This window comes from Crocuta crocuta, unplaced genomic scaffold (genome assembly GCF_008692635.1).
Source record: "Crocuta crocuta isolate KB4526 unplaced genomic scaffold, BGI_CrCroc_1.0 scaffold466, whole genome shotgun sequence".
Lineage (NCBI taxonomy): Eukaryota > Metazoa > Chordata > Mammalia > Carnivora > Hyaenidae > Crocuta > Crocuta crocuta.
In genome coordinates this window covers 7,822,326-7,826,991 of record NW_027529672.1, presented here as the reverse complement: position 1 = coordinate 7,826,991, position 4,666 = coordinate 7,822,326, and the positions used below count along the sequence as shown (strand labels likewise).

Genomic DNA, 4,666 nt, shown 5'->3' with positions numbered 1-4,666 from the left:
CACGCTGCCACGTCCGTCCACAGCTGCTCCAACAAACCCCTATGGCACGTGTCCTCTTCGCCGCCCCTCTGGATGCCCTCCTGGGGGAGCCGCGGTGAGGCTGACAGTGGCTGACGCTGGCCAGGGGTGGGGCGGGAGGTCCCAGTCCTGCCCAGATGGATCCAGGGCCCACATGGGGGGAGGGGCCCCAGAGCAGCAGCTGGTTCTCAGTTCCACTTGGAGGGGCTCAGGAGCACGTGCGAGCACTGTGAGCATGTGTGTGCACACTGCACACAGTGACGGGGGCCTGGGCGCCAGGGAGGAGCAGCCGGTCCATGGGGTGACCCGAGGAGCCTCCAGTCACCAGAGGACAGAGTGACTCTGGTTACCCAGTGGGGCGTGAGGCTCCTCTGGCGGCGTCCGGGCCAGCTGCTCCTCTGAGCAGGGTCACTGTGGTCAGGGCCCCACCCACACCCCCCGCGATGGCCTCACTCACAGCTTCTGGCCCCGGTGGGATGCCCGCCCAGCCCCGCCCTGGGCCTGCCCGGACACTGCTCCCGGCTCGCCGGCCTCACGGCGTCCCGTCCCGCAGCTACGGCTGGGATTCCCGTCCCTCCTGTGTCTCCCGTGCGAATCTTCCTCGTGGCCGGCTCAATGCTGTCTGCTGTCTGGGCGTCTGTCATACGTCCCCCAACCCTGGGGTCTCAGGAAGTGGGGACGGCTCAGAACCCAAGGTGCCGTGAAGTGGGTTACACGCCCCCTCTTCCCTGTCCTGGAAGCAGGCCCGGGAAAGGCCACGGGCAGCCAGTGTGGAGCCCAGGCCGCAGCTGCCCACAGTGCTTGCCTGCTCTGCTGCTCCAGGCAGACCTCCAAATGCTTCTTCCCCTCAGCCTCTCCATCCAGGAAGCCCACCATGATTACTTCACTGTCCAGAGCATAAGACTGGAGGGAGAAGCATGGTGTGGATTTCCTGTACTTCTGGCCTGTTATTTCCTGTTTTCCCATTCTGTTCCTCTCCCGGAAGGACCTCAAGTCTGGGATTTGTGCCTTTCTCTAAAAACAGTGATTGGTGGCTGAGCCCCCTTGCTTACCCTTGGCCCAAGGGTGCCCCTACTCGGGGCCCAGCACCATGCTGGCCTAACCCTAACTTCTTCTCCGGGGCTCACTGGGCTGGACCCCCAGCACCGGGTGCTGGGCTCGCACGCAGATGCTCTCTTCAGGCTCAGCGTGCCATTCTCGTTCTTGGGGTGGGCGTGCCACGGCCCTCATGGCCACTCCCTGTAGGGACAGCCCAGGCTGCAGGCTCATGGGCCTCTGGAGACCCCAGTTTCTGACAGGTGCCCAGGGCACACGGAACTGGGCTTGCCTGGTACTTCGAAGCCTGAAGGACAAGAGCCATGTGGTGGCCATGTCACGGGCGTGGGGAGTGAGGGGCTCTGACCTGGGAATGCAGACCTGGGGGGTGCAGACCTGGGGCCCAGGTGGGGCCCAGCCAAGTGGCCTGAGAGTCATCTGGGGGAGCCCCGCCCCGGGACAGGGAGGGGGCAGGCGTGGAAGGCAGGGCTGGCTGGGGCTGCCTGGAGCACAGAGCTGCAAGAGGGAAGGAAACTCAAGTTAGGCATCAGGTTCAGAGCAGAAGCAGGGGCCCCGGAAAGCGCTTCCGAGCTGCTCTCACTCACAGATTAATGCCCCCCAGGGTACCGTGGTGCATGGCAGGGAGCGTCTTTCCTGAGAGTTGTGACAATTAGCGAGGCTGTGATTTCCAACAAGCCCTTTCTCTGGCAGGGGCTCGTGTCTGGACAAAGTTGATAGAAAGCAGGATTTGGATGGTTCACCTGTGGTCCCTACGGGCCCAGGACCGCCCCTCAGAAAGTCCCTATTATTCATCCTGGGACCATGGCAGGCTCCCCTTTAGCTCAGTCAATGAGCCACACAGGGCGACCACCCCCAGGAGATTNTGCGGGGGGGGGGGGGGGGGGGCCTGTTTCCAAGGCTCCAGACACCCTCGGACCCTGGGGACCCCTGTTTGCAAGGCTTCATGCGTTGGGGGCAGCTTTCAGGAAGGGGGTGTCTGGGTGCCTAGGACTGAAGAAGGGCTGCTCTGGGCTCCATTTGCTCTGTTCATGCCCCATCCTGTCTGTGGATCAGTGGGCACGGTGGCCTGGCCTGGCCACAAAAGGAGCCCAGAACAAGGGACAGCATGGCCCGTAGGACCTGCCTCTCTCCCTTGGCTCAGGTTCTCTCTGCTTTGCACGTGAGCCCGACTTCAGCCTCCAGCCAGCACCCAGGCCCACTTCCAGGGTGAAGTGGGTCGCTGCAGGGCTGCAGGGGGCCCCTGCAGTTGGGGGGGGCGGCCTTGGCAGTGGGGCTTGAGGGGCTTGTGGAGGACACGGGGCTTTCCGCCGCCTCACGGGCATCCCTCTGTTTTTTCTGCAGTGAACTTCGACCACTTCCAGATCCTTCGGGCCATCGGGAAGGGCAGCTTCGGCAAGGTAAGGCAGAGCCAGCAGGGAGGCCATGCGGGACCATACCCTCTGCCCACCAGCTCTGGAGAGGCCGGCCCTACGTGTCCCTGTCGGTGGGCGAGGTGGACAAGCTGGCGATGTGGGGGTGTCGGAGGCACTAGGGAGCCTTGGTCAGGAGCACTAGGGGCTTCAGTCCAGGTCTTTGGGGGGCTTGTAACTCATCTGGGAGCTGAGGGTGCAGACGGCACGGCTCTGGGCTCTGCAGGACCAAGACCCTGATGTGCGCACTAGAGAGACAATGGTCCCTGCAGCAGAGCGACATTCCTTCCAAACAGGAGCCCACATGGGGCCTCAAAGGGAAGCGTCTTAAATCTCCTGCCGTGGCGGGGGGGCGGCAGCGGAAATCCAGTGTCTGGGAGCCACTGTGATGCTCCAACACCGTGGTTGCAACTAGAGCCCAGGGGTAGGGGGGGTGCCGGGGGCAGACGGCAGGACTGGGGTGCGGCGGGGCGTGGCCTCACCCGGGACAGCCATGCTGCTGGGTCCTCGAGACGGGCCCGCGTGGAGACCGCCCCCTGCCCCTCCGTCCTCTCCTGTCTGCATCTAACTTCCTGCTTGCTGCCTTGTCATGTCTAGAGATTGGGGGTAATTATAACTCGAAGAAGCTTAACAAGCACTCTGGGAAGGTTAAAATTAGCTCTCGGGACTCTGCCTTGATGGGTCTGTTGTAAGTGGATGCTTCTGAATGGATAGTTCCTTTTCAGCAGCTCAGGAGGCTTGGCACATGAGGCCTTTGGCCCCCTCTCCACACAGCTGTGGGGGAGCCGTGCCCCACGTTCCCGGAGGCCTGAGAGTCCCAGAGCAGTTCCTCCCTTGCAGGGATTCATTCAAGCACTTTCTCATTAAGGAGAGAGTATTTTTAACATCTGCCGGTCAGGCTGGCCTCTGCCCTCCCTGCTTCTCCTGAGTGTAGATTCTGTCTGCTGGGGCCACAGGGCATGGGGAAGGTCGAGGGGTAGACGAGGTGGGGCTTAGGGTCAGGTACTGGGGGGCACTAGCCCCGACCAGGATTCAAGACTGGCTTCTATGGGGACCCAGAAGTCATGCAGACATGTGGAAACGGGCTGAGGAGCAGTGTTGGGGACTGACCTGGGGCAGCCACTTCACTGTCCCCCGCCCCCTCCCCTTCCCTACCACCCCCCTACTGCACTGCTGAGCAGCACCCCCCACACGCACAGTGTCTGCAGAACCCCAGGGCTCTGGCTCCTCTGACCAGTCCTCGGCTTTAAGGAGCCAGCTGGCCACAGGGTCCCGGAAACGGAGCCCTGCGGGGCGTGAGGTAAAGAGAGGAAGCCACGGGCTGCGCTGAGACTTCGTCCTTAGATGCAAGCTGCCGTGTAATTGGAGGGTTCCTTCCTGCTCCCTAATGAGGCCGCTAATTAGGCCTCGGGGTCTCTGGGCTGCGGTTGTGGGGTGCCCTGTGCGGGGTGGGCTCTGGTCCTTCCAGCTGCTCCCGATGGCGAGGGCAGTGACCCCACCGGGGAAGGAATGGGCTTGGGGAGCTCCCCACAACTGCAGAAAGCAGGCTCCACGTGTGTGGCTTGGCCCACCTGTGCCTCTCTCTGTACGTGGCCTTATTTCAGATGTCTACACAGGCCCAGCCACCCGTTGGCACCACAGTGAAGGCTGGCTTTGTAGGAATGACTCTGAGAGTCGAATGGGTAGAAATATCCAGAGCTCCCTGATGTCTCCCAGTGAATGGACGCAGAGAACTTGGTGTGTCTGATGTGACAGTCCCTTCCCAGCAGTGGCTCTTTGCCTTGGCTGCTCCACCCTTTGGGGCAGTAGGTCCCGAAAATGGATTATCCAAGCTTGCGGTATCTGCTCCTTGGGTGCAAAGACTGCTTATTGTCTTTGTTTCAGTTTTTTACAAGTGTGTGTGTGCATGTGTGTGTGTGTGAGAGTGAGAGAGAGAGAAGTTACACAAAACAGAATGTACATTGTAACCATCGTAGGTGCGCAGGTCAGGGGCCTGGTGCACGTTCACACGGCTGTGCGAGCACCACCTCCATCCACCTCGCCCCTTCGTCCAGTAAACCCGAAACTTGGCCCCCACTAAAACACCACCTCCCCTTTCCCTCCCAAATTCCTGATTCTTGGAGAAATCCCGTCCCAGGGAGAGTGGAAGCTGGTGGTGGAAGTCCACCTGCTGAGAACACGGC

The 4,666-nt window shown here is 61.6% G+C and overlaps 1 protein-coding gene across 1 annotated transcript in view; it reads left to right on the top strand.

Moving 5' to 3' along the window:
* Nucleotides 1-2,420: 2,420 nt before the first annotated feature.
* Nucleotides 2,421-4,666, top strand: part of STK32C (serine/threonine kinase 32C) — a 31,706-nt gene continuing 29,460 nt past the window's right edge. The window contains exon 1 of the mRNA XM_077763007.1: nucleotides 2,421-2,471. The gene's annotated coding sequence lies outside the window, so the exon portion shown is untranslated. The remainder of the gene's footprint in view (nucleotides 2,472-4,666) is intronic.